We start from the raw sequence: 12407 nt of genomic DNA on the forward strand, positions 1-12407 counted from the left end.
GTTGTGCTTTGTGTTATTCCCAAATCAAAATCATGAGAGATATATATAGTCTTAAGAAAATTTTGTTTTCTAATATAAGAAACAATAAGCGTCATCTTAAAATTTCGCTTTGAGATAATTATACAAATTTTATAACAATGAAACCTGGATCATCTTATTGTAAAAGCTCCAGTCAGTACAGTGTTATATCGATTTCATTGAATGCAATAAGTTATCTATATAAGAACATGTTAAGAACAAAATCAATACTTGAATGTTTTTTTAACTGCATCATAAGAGTACAAATATTAATCCAATAAGAATTAGTTAATCCAATGGCTGGCTCAAGTCAATGCACAAGTCTTTCCATGGATATTTGAAATGAAAGCTACACAGGGACAAATCCTTTCAAGTCATCATTGTGAACAGAATACTTTGATAGCTCTGGATTTGGGGTAGCTTGGAACATCCTATTTCCACATCTAATTTAGCATGTTTGTTGTTTTCTTAAAAGATGGGACAACAAAAAAGTTAAAACATAAAAGTGTTTGATTGAAAATGTCTCTATATAATTTCATTAAACATATAGGGGCTTTAAATAGCCAATTTAACACAATGATTTCAAAAGCCTCTTTAAAATTAAAATAAAAATAGACTCATCCTACAACTAATCTACTTATTATTCTAAAACGAAAATTACTGCAGTAACTGAAAGCAATTTTCAACACTCTCATTTGCTTTAGTTGCTGCAATTTTAAAAAAGTTCTTCCTCCTCAATTTTTGCTTCTGTTGTTTGTGCTTGAGGATTGTTTTCAGCATCTCCAGATGTCCACACTTTTGTGACATGAATATTTCTTCTTCTTTTTCTTTTTCTTCTGGGTTTGTGCATGAAAAGAGCCCTCAATAACCTTGTTTTGTTTAAAAGCTCATTTGAAAGTGTTTTAATTTGGACAATTGTAGAATTTTCAAAAAGTTGTGAGAATTTTTCTTCCATCACAGCATCCCATAAATCATAGGTTTCAAAGTAACACTTGAACTTCACTGGCCAAATTTGATAGTTTTTATCAGTGAAGATATATTGGGCATTGAAAGAAAAACTGCTACTTGCCATGTTTGAAAATAAGTTAAAAATTGATATCGGTTAAAAATCGGTATTGGTCGAAAATAGCATGTGAGTTGAAAATAAGCACAAGTTAAAAATGGATATTGGTTGTTAAAATATATTGGGGCCCAAGCATTATCAATAAGCAAGGGTAAAAATGGGTGACAATAGGTGTGGCTTAAAAATGGTTGAAAGTTGTTCTTCTTGAATGAACTCACTAATCTATTAAGATCAATAGAGGCTCTAATAAGAAAAACTCACATATCTAGTAAGATCAATGAGGCTCTGATACCACTGTTGATTTTTTAAAAGATGGGCCAGCAAAAAGATTGAAAGTGTTGATTGAAAATATCTCTAAATAATTTTATGAAGCATAGACGGGCTTTAAATAGCCAATTCACAACACAAAATGTGCATAAAATATAAAATATGCAGAATAATTTCAAAAATCCCAATAATCTAATCTTTGCTTAAATTAAAATTCAAATAAAGTATACTCATCCTACAACTAATCAACTTATTATTCCGAAAAGAAAATTATTGCTGTGACTGAAAGCAATTTTCAACAATAGTTACTAGAGAAAGAGAAGTAATAAAGGGACAGTTCCCAAATGAATGAGTTATTTCAAGTCAATGCAGAAGTCTTGAGCCAAAGGTCTATCGGAAACAGCCTCCCTACCTACCTTGAGTAAGTTCTGCGTACATGTAACAGCCCAGTATTTTTCCAAGTGTCTTGAATTACTTCCTTATTCATAGTTTATTTAATTTTAGCGGTCTTGTACCAAAGCAGATAATTATGAAATATATTCATATAATATATATATATGTAGATATATTTAGTTGTATATATAATTTATAGGATATATTATATGAAAAGGCAGTTAAGTGAATAAGTGGGAAAAGAAGTGGGCAGGACCACTTTCATTTTGCTGCCAATGTTAATATGTAAACGTGTGAGTGCAAATTAGTGAATGTACTTAATGATAAAATATGTTTAAGTGGGAAAAGAAGGTCCACTTTCATTTTGCTGCCAATGTTAATATGTAAACGTGTGAGTGCAAATTAGTGAATGTAGTTAATGATAAAATATGTTTAAGTGGGAAAAGAAGATCCACTTTCATTTTGCTGCCAATGTTAATATGTAGACGTGTGAGTGCAAAATTGGTGAAGTTTATAAATGATAAAATATGCTTAAGTGGGAAAAAGTGGGGCAAGCCCACTCCCTTTTTCTTCTACCAAGGCATTATAACTTTGGGACTTTGTCTTGGTTTCGGACGAGAGAAATTGTCAAAGTGGCGTGGTGAGTTGGAAAGAGTGGAAATTTCATTTGCTGTATCCAGGTATTGTACTTAATTCCATTCCTTAGTTATGTTTGATGAACTGTAATAGGATGACTAGCATAAGTAATTCATACTGAATAATGCCAATAACCTATCTTTGAAGGACAAATTAATTATGGAGTCATGATTGTGTTTCTTAGGCCTTGGCAATTGAAATGGTATTTATTAAGAGGCAATACCTTTCTGGATTACAATTTTTCTTTGCAGGGAATTCATTTGGCTTAGGGGGAAATAACATTAAATATTATTTTAATATAAGAAGCAATTATTAGGCAAACCTTGGAGGGACCAAATAGCAGTAGATTGAAAGTGGGTTTTCAAAGTGATGAATTTGTGAAATTTTCGTGCACTGTGTTCAGTGCCAAATTTTTATTTCAATTATTTTCTTCTTTATATATTACGGCTATGACTATTTGGAGACTATATCATATTTTGAAATTTGTTTATTAGAAGTATTATTAAGATACAGTTTGATCATTCTATGGAAATTATGAAATTTAGTATAAAATATTGACATTGAACCGGTAGTTTACGAATTAGGAACATGAGATTTGACCCATTAACTTGGACCCGTTATTTATGATATTGAATAGATTGAGGCTATCAGAAATCGTTCGAAGAGAATTTGGCATTTCGAGAGAGACTGCGTTCTGGTTATAAGGCAAGTGAGGCTTAAACTCTTAGTTTACTTGCTTTTCTTAAAAATCATATGGTTGTGTTGTATGTATGCATTTAAACCATTTAGTTCATGTGAGTGGGCAAGCATGATCTAAATGGGATAATTTTCAAGTTTCTAAAGTAATGAGCGTATGACTCCTTTAGCGTAAATTCGCTTAAACAGATACTTTTTAAATAAATGTAAAGTCTGGAAATGGTATTGATTGGATGTATGTTCCACTTATCGTATTTTTAGAGGGGCATATTTCCATAGGTCCCATTGATGTTCAGTGAGAGATTGATGCTAGAATCTTAAGTGACCCGGGTAAGATGGGGGTAAATAATACCTTCTCCGGAATACGGGGTAAGACATAGAAAAATACGTACTATGTCCCGTAAGCATAGATTCAGATTCAATTTATTTCATCTATTACTTGTCCGGGTAAGATGGGAGCAAATAATGCCTCTCCGGAAAACGGGGTAAGACATAGATAAATACGTACTATGTCCCGTGAGCATAGATTCAGATTTAGAGTACTTCATGTTTTGGCTGGTTGTGCTTCATGATTTTTGCTTTAGCTTCAGTGTTTGTATATATTTAATATACTTATACTGTGTAATTGCTTTTATGCATTATCAGGAATTTCAAAGACTTGCCCCAGGGGTAAGCTGAGAGTGTCGATGATCTTGCTGGGTCTTTTAGACTCATACTTGTTGATGTTATATGTGTGCAGGTGTGGTTAACGGTGACCAGATAGCCGATACTTGATTCATTCCAGCTTTGTTCAGTCCAGTTCAGTAGAGGTGAGCCACCATTAGATCATGGCGGCCTCTTCTTCTTTAGTTGACTTAGTAGTATTCCGAGCTACGTCTCGTACTTTTATATTCAGACTAGCAGTTCCATGACTTAGACATTTTATGGGGTTTATGGGCAAGACTCAGTATTTGTATTTCGTTTCTGCACTTCTCTTTATACTATGAGACTTTGCGTATTATTCATTTTATTAGTTAATTTTCTCATGATTTGCTTAGAGGGTTCGCCTTATGGGTAGAAGCTCGTCAGGTGCCCGGTCACGGCCTGAGTGTCAGATTTGGGTCGTGACAAACTTGGTATCAGAGCACTAGGTTTCAATTTCCTTGATGTCATAGAACGATGCCTGGTAGAGCCTTGTAGATCGGTACGGAGACGTCCGTACTTATCTTCGAGGGGCTGCTCGGGTATTTTAGGAAAAATTTCCCTTCTTTCTAATTCTTATCGTGCTATTAAGTTGAATAAGGAATTAACCCTGTTCCTGTTCTGGAACAGATGGCTAGGACTCGATCATCTACATCTGCGGGGCGAGGGGGTGCACCAGTAGCACGGGGGAGAGCCGGGTCACGAGGACGGGCCCCAGCAAGACAGGCTGCTAGGCCTAGAGGTAGACCTCCAGCCGCCAGACTGGCACCACCCGAGCTTCCGGCAGAGGAGGATGTTATGAACATACCAGCAGCAGCCCCAGTTGAGGGAGCTATAGTTTAAGTGCCACCAGAGTTGTTGGTCAGGATGGTATCAGTTTTAGAGGCTATTGTTCCTCGTCTAGGTGGAGTTATGCCTCCAACTACTTCTCAGACTCAGGAGGGTGTGAGTGGTCAGACACCAGCCACCCTTATCACAAGGCAGCGGGTCGCACAGGATTTTCAGACACCACCACCTGGTTTAGCTCCATCACCAGCCGAGGTGGTAACATAGCCAGTAGTTCATCCAGGGGGTACAACTTCGGTTACTGGTAGGAGGGCAAGTGCTACAGAGGAGCTTAAAGCTTTCATGAGTTTTAGACCACCGAACTTTGATGCTACCCCTACGTCGGTGGGTCCCCAGAGGTTCATAGACAGGTGTGAAAAGATTTTGATGACTCAGGGTATCTTACACACTCATGGGGTTGACTTCACAGTTTTCCAACTTTCTGGATTGGCAGAGTCATGGTGGACTACTTTGAGTCGTAATAGGCGTGCAAATTTTCCCCCACTTACTTGGGCCCAGTTTGTGACACTTTTTATGGACAGGTTTCTACCTCCTAGTCAGCGTGATGCTTTGCGCGATCAGTTTGAAAAGCTTCGTCAGAACGACATGACTGTGGCACAGTATGATGCAAAATTCACTAGATTGTCTCGTTATGGCTTTGAGATCATTCCTACTGAGGAGGATCGGGTCAGGAGATTTGTGAATGGGTTGATTAAGTCCCACCATACCGCCTTGGCTACTGAGGTGCGGAGGTCTACCTATGATCAAGTTCTAGATAGTACTATGCGTTGAGAGGGATACTATTTAGAGGACAAGACTGAGCGAGAAGGGAAGAAGTCGCGCACATCAGTGGTATCCAGTTTGGCTCCATCTGGGAGCAGAGGTGTTCAGGGTAAGGGGTCATCTAGACCTCCTCAGTTAGCTTCACATAATCATTCTCAGGACTCACCTAGTTCTCAGTCAGCCCGGCAGGGGTAGGGGCAGGTGCAGCAACAACACCAGAGACGTAGTTCTTTTCAGAACAGGGCTTATCGTTGTTCTTCTTGTGGGAAGAACCATTCAGGCAGGTGTATGAAGGGTTTCACTGGATGTTATACTTGCGGGGAGCAGGGTCATTTGTCTTTTGCATGTCCTAGAGTTGTGGGCGCAGTCCAGTCGGCAGCCCAGCAGCAGGGTGCCATTGCGGCGCCACCTGTAGCCGCAGTTCCAGCTAGAGCAGTACCACAGGCAGGTCGTGGAGCAGTTAGACAGGGTACTCAGGGTGCACAGGCAGTGGGTGGACAACCCCGTTTCTTTGCTTTGTCCAGACAGGATGTTGATGCATGTGATGCAGTAGTCACAGGTATTCTCACAGTTTGTTCTCATCCGGCATTTACCTTAATGGATCTTGGATCCACTTATTCTTATGTATCCCCATTTTATGCTTCTTGTTTGGTGCGAGTACTTGATTACATAGATGCTCCTTTTCTAGTATCTACCCCAGTTGGGGAGTCTATAGTGGTAGATCGAGTATATCGTGATTGTGTAGTATCTATTCAGAGTACAGAGACCTTGGTGAATCTTCACGAACTTCAGATGGTCAGTTTTGATGTTATAATGGGTATGGATTGGTTGGCAGCCTGTTATGCTACACTTGATTGTCGTAACAAGCTAGTTAGATTTGATATACCTGGAGAGCTGAGATTAGAGTGGAAAGGTACCACAGCCTTTCCAGAGAAGCGGATTATTTCTTATTTTAGTGCCCGTAAGTTGATTAGCTAGGGCTGTTTAGGAACCATAGCCACGGTTCGAGATACTCGAGCTGAGACAGTGACTATAGACAGCATTCCGGTTGTACGAGACTACCCAGATGTATTTCCTAAAGATTTGCCAGGATTGCCTCCCACCCGAGAGATTGAGTTTTGCATAGATACTTTACCGAGGACTCAACCTATTTCTATTCCCCCATATCATATGGCACCTACCGAGTTAAGGGAGCTGAAGGAATAGATTCAGGATTTGCTTGATAAGGGCTTCATCAGGCCCAGTGTGTCGCCTTGGGGTGCTCCAGTATTATTTGTGAAAAAGAAGGATGGTTTCATGCGAATGTGCATTGACTACAGGCAATTAAACAAAGTCACAATTAAGAACAAGTATCCACTACCTCGTATAGATGATTTATTTGATCAGCTTCAGGGTGCGGTCTGTTTTTCCAAGATTGACTTGAGGTTACCATCAGTTGAGGATCAAGAAAGAAGACATCTCGAAGATAGCATTTCGGACTCGTTATGGCCATTATGAGTTTTTGGTCATGTCCTTTGGGCTTACTAACACCCCGGCAGCATTTATGGACCTTATGAATCGAGTGTTCAAGCCTTTTCTCGACACTTTTGTTATAGTATTCATTGATGACATATTGGTCTACTCCCGTAGCCAGTTGGAACATGAGGGTCATCTGAGGTCAGTGTTAGAGAAGTTGCAAGAACACAAGCTTTATGCCAAATTCTCGAAGTGTGAGTTCTGGTTAGATACAGTGGCGTTTTTAGGTCACGTGGTTTCTAAGGATGGTATTCTAGTTGATCCAAAAAAGATTGATGCAGTGCAGCAGTGGCCTAGACCTACTACTCCTACTGAGATCAGGAGTTTCCTACGCTTAGCCGGTTATTACAGACGCTTCGTGGCAGGTTTTTTCAGTAATAGCTGCACCGTTGACCAGATTGACGCAGAAGAATGTCCAGTTCAAGTGGACAGAGGAGTGTGAGTTGAGCTTTCGAAAGCTCAAGACAGCTTTGACTTCGGCTCCAGTATTAACTTTGCCTACTGGGGAGGGAGGCTATTCAGTGTATTGTGATGCCTCGAGAGTGGGTTTAGGTTGTGTTCTGATGCAGAGAGGCAAGGTGATTGCATATGCCTCTAGACAACTGAAGAATCACGAGAAGAACTACCCGACTCATGATTTAGAACTAGCAGCAGTGGTCTTTGCCTTGAAGTTGTGGCGGCATTATTTGTATGGCGAGCCATGTGAGATATTTACAGATCACAAGAGTCTTCAGTATATCTTTAAGCAGAAAGATTTGAATTTAAGGCAGCGGAGATGGCTTGAGTTACTAAAGGATTATGATATAACAATTTTGTACCATCCGGGGAAAGCTAATGTAGTGGCAGATGCTTTGAGTAGGAAGTCAATGGGTAGTTTGGCTTCTATTTCTGCCTCAATCCGGCCTTTAGCTATAGATTTTCAGCGGTTGGCCAATAGTGGTGTTAGACTTGATGCCACACCTTGTGGAGGGATACTTGCTTGCGTACTTGCACAGTCTTCTTTGATTGAGCGGGTCAAAGCTCATCAGTTCGAGGATCGCCAGTTGCTTAAGCTCAAAGAGCAAGTGGAGCAGGGACGGACTAAGAGAGCGACTATTGACTCCGATGGAGTGTTATGGCATGATGGCAGGTTATGTGTACCAGATGTAGGAGACCTGAGGCAGACTATTATGGAAGAAGCTCATAGCTCTCGCTATTCCATACATCCGGGAGCTACAAAGATGTATCAAGACTTGAAGAAACATTTCTGGTGGAAGAAGATGAAGAGAACCATATCTAATTATGTGGCTCGTTGTTTGAATTGCCAACAGGTTAAGTATGAGCATCAAAAACCTGGAGGGTTAGCTCAGAATCTGGTTATTCCCGAGTGGAAGTGGGAGAGAATCACTATGGACTTCGTGGTGGGCTTGCCACGTACTCTGAGGAGACATGATTCAGTTTGGGTGATTGTGGACAGACTTACCAAATTCGCACATTTTATACCGGTTCAGACTACATTCACAGCAGAGCGGTTAGCACAGATCTATACTCGTGAGATAGTCCGGTTGCATGGCGTGCCCATTTCTATCATTTCTAACAGAGGGTCACAGTTCACAGCTCAGTTTTGGCAGTCGTTTCAGAAGGCCTTGGGTACTAAGGTTGAGCTCAGTACATCATTCCATCCGCAGACTGATGGTCAGTCAGAGCGGGTTATTCAGATCCTGGAGGACATGTTGAGGGCATGTGCCATCGATTTTGGAGGTCATTGGGACGAGCAGTTGCCTTTGGTAGAGTTCGCCTATAATAACAGCTACCACTCCAGTATTGAGATGGCTCCATATGAGGCTTTGTACGGTAGGCGGTGTCGTTCTCCAGTTGGTTGGTTCGAACCAGGTGAGAGGAAGCTTTTGGGTCCGGAGATGGTTCAGCAAGCTTTGGAAAAGGTAAAGGTAATCCAAGACCGGCTCAAGACAGCTCAAAGCAGGCAAAAATCCTATTCAGACAAGAGAGTCCGTGATCTTGAGTTCATGGAGGGTGATATGGTATTGTTGAAAGTATCGCCCATGAAAAGTGTCATGAGATTTGGAAAGAAGGGCAAGTTAAGCCCGAGATATATTGGTCCTTTCGAGATCCTAAAGCGGATAGGAGCAGTTGCGTATAGATTGGCTTTACCACCGTCCTTAACAGGAGTTCATTCGGTTTTTCATGTTTCCATGCTCCGAAAATACTCTACAGACCCGAGCCATATTGTTCAGGTTATTGACCATGAGGCAGTTCAGCTTGATCAGAAGTTAACCTATGAGGAGGCCCCGATAGCTATTTTGGATAGGCAAGTTCGCCAGCTGAGATCCAAGAGCATTCCTTCTGTAAAAGTCTTATGGAAGAACCATCCGAGTGAGGAAGCTACTTGGGAGGCAGAGCAGGACATTCGAGATAGATATCCTGAGCTTTTCTCTTGAGTCATGTAAAAGAGAGGAAGCTAATGCATATGCGCATTGGTTACAGGTATACTCTTTATGTGTTCTCACGAGGATTAAACTAATAGAAAATGTGTTTACATATTCACATTTATATGTTGACTTATTTGAATTATATAGATGCATATATTCCTCATTGGTATGTTTTAATTGATGGTATGGAGTCGCCCGGAACTCCCTAATATATGTTAGTTTATAAATTATGACTGTTGGTTGTTGTTGTTAGCTATTTTAAGACGAGTATATAAATAACATTAGTCCTAATTACAGGGGAAACCCTGTCGAAATTTCAGTAGACTAAGAGACTTGTTAAGAAGGCTAAGATTTGCCAGTGCGTCACTCTTTGACCAAGGCGTAGAATTTTTTTTTTACGTTCGAGGACGAACTTTATTTTAAGGGAGGGAGAATGTAACAGCCCAGTATTTTTCCAAGTGTCTTGAATTACTTCCTTATTCATAGTTTATTTAATTTTAGCGGTCTTGTACCAAAGCAGATAATTATGAAATATATTCATATAACATATATGTAGATATATTTAGTTGTATATATAATTTATAGGATATATTATATGAAAAGTCCGTTAGGTGAATAAGTGGGAAAAGAAGTGGGCAGGACCACTTTCATTTTGCTGCCAATGTTAATATGTAAATGTGTGAGTGCAAATTAGTGAATGTACTTAATGATAAAATATGTTTAAGTGGGAAAAGAAGGTCCACTTTCATTTTGCTGCCAATGTTAATATGTAAACGTGTGAATGCAAATTAGTGAATGTAGTTAATGATAAAATATGTTTAAGTGGGAAAAGAAGATCCACTTTCATTTTGCTGCCAATGTTAATATGTAGACGTGTGAGTGCAAAATTGGTGAAGTTTATAAATGATAAAATATGCTTAAGTGGGAAAAAGTGGGGCAAGCCCACTCCCTTTTTCTTCTACCAAGACATTATAACTTTGGGACTTTGTCTTGGTTTCGGACGAGAGAAATTGTCAAAGTGGCGTGGTGAGTTGGAAAGAGTGGAAATTTCATTTGCTGTATCCAGGTATTGTACTTAATTCCATTCCTTAGTTATGTTTGATGAACTGTAATAGGATGACTAGCATAAGTAATTCATACTGAATAATGCCAATAACCTATCTTTGAAGGACAAATTAATTATAGAGTCATGATTGTGTTTCTTAGGCCTTGGCAATTGAAATGGTGTTTATTAAGAGGCAATACCTTTCTGGATTACAATTTTTCTTTGCAGGGAATTCATTTGGCTTAGGGGGAAATAACATTAAATATTATTTTAATATAAGAAGCAATTATTAGGCAAACCTTGGAGGGACCAAATAGCAGTAGATTGAAAGTGGGTTTTCAAAGTGATGAATTTGTGAAATTTTCGTGCACTGTGTTCAGTGCCAAATTTTTATTTCAATTATTTTCTTCTTTATTTATTACGGCTATGACTATTTGGAGACTATATCATATTTTGAAATTTGTTTATTAGAAGTATTATTAAGATACAGTTTGATCATTCTATGGAAATTATGAAATTTAGTATAAAATATTGACATTGAACCGGTAGTTTACGAATTAGGAACATGAGATTTGACCCATTAACTTGGACCCGTTATTTATGATATTGAATAGATTGAGGCTATCGGAAATCATTCGAAGAGAATTTGGCATTTCGAGAGAGACTGCGTTCCGGTTATAAGGCAAGTGAGGCTTAAACTCTTAGTTTACTTGCTTTTCTTAAAAATCATATGGTTGTGTTGTATGTATGCATTTAAACCATTTAGTTCATGTGAGTGGGCAAGCATGATCTGAATGGGATAATTTTCAAGTTTCTAAAGTAATGAGCGTATGACTCCTTTAACGTAAATTCGCTTAAACAGATACTTTTTAAATAAATGTAAAGTCTGGAAATGGTATTGATTGGATGTATGTTCCACTTATCGTATTTTTAGAGGGGCATATTTCCATAGGTCCCATTGATGTTCAGTGAGAGATTGATGCTAGAATCTTAAGTGACCCGGGTAAGATGGGGGTAAATAATACCCTCTCCGGAATACGGGGTAAGACATAGAAAAATACGTACTATGTCCCGTAAGCATAGATTCAGATTCAATTTATTTCATCTATTACTTGTCCGGGTAAGATGGGAGCAAATAATGCCTCTCCGGAAAACGGGGTAAGACATAGATAAATACGTACTATGTCCCGTGAGCATAGATTCAGATTTAGAGTACTTCATGTTTTGGCTGGTTGTGCTTCATGATTTTTCCTTTAGCTTCAGTGTTTGTATATATTTAATATACTTATACTGTGTAATTGCTTTTATGCATTATCAGGAATTTCAAAGACTTGCCCCAGGGGTAAGCTGAGAGTGTCGATGATCTTGCTGGGTCTTTTAGACTCATAATTGTTGATGTTATATGTGTGCAGGTGTGGTTAACGGTGACCAGATAGCCGATACTTGATTCATTCCAGCTTTGTTCAGTCCAGTTCAGTAGAGGTGAGCCACCATTAGATCATGGCGGCCTCTTCTTCTTTAGTTGACTTAGTAGTATTCCGAGCTACGTCTCGTACTTTTATATTCAGACTAGCAGTTCCATGACTTAGACATTTTATGGGGTTTATGGGCAAGACTCAGTATTTGTATTTCGTTTCTGCACTTCTCTTTATACTATGAGACTTTGCGTATTATTCATTTTATTAGTTAATTTTCTCATGATTTGCTTAGAGGGTTCGCCTTATGGGTAGAAGCTCGTCAGGTGCCCGACACGGCCTGAGTGTCAGATTTGGGTCGTGACAGTACACTCCCAGGCCCCACTTTATGGGAATATACTGATATGTTGTAGTTGTTACACAAGTCTTTTCGTGGAAATGTCAAATGAACATATGAAAGCGACAACAAGGTAATACTTTTACTTTGATAGGGAAAACGTGTCAGCACCCGATATTCACAGCAAATTAATGAATTCATGTAGCTTGTCTTGTTTTACACTACTACCACTTAGGCACATATAATTAACTAATATGTGTTTCAAACGAATTTGTCACTTCAACTATTGTAAATTCATGCGATT

At 39.1% G+C, this 12407-nt stretch overlaps 2 long non-coding RNA genes across 2 annotated transcripts; both read left to right on the plus strand.

Annotated features, from left to right (window-relative positions):
• The first annotated feature begins 2087 nt into the window (after positions 1–2087).
• LOC132602588 (uncharacterized) lies at positions 2088–4073 on the plus strand. The gene is made up of 2 exons (XR_009567836.1): positions 2088–2421; positions 3813–4073. It is a non-coding gene; the product is annotated as an uncharacterized LOC132602588 (long non-coding RNA).
• Positions 4074–10251: 6178 nt separating this feature from the next.
• LOC132602589 (uncharacterized) lies at positions 10252–12024 on the plus strand. Its single transcript, XR_009567837.1, has 2 exons — positions 10252–10372; positions 11764–12024. It is a non-coding gene; the product is annotated as an uncharacterized LOC132602589 (long non-coding RNA).
• Positions 12025–12407: the final 383 nt, after the last annotated feature.

The sequence above is a fragment of the Lycium barbarum genome, chromosome 7 (genome assembly GCF_019175385.1).
Source record: "Lycium barbarum isolate Lr01 chromosome 7, ASM1917538v2, whole genome shotgun sequence".
Taxonomy (NCBI): Eukaryota; Viridiplantae; Streptophyta; class Magnoliopsida; order Solanales; family Solanaceae; genus Lycium; species Lycium barbarum.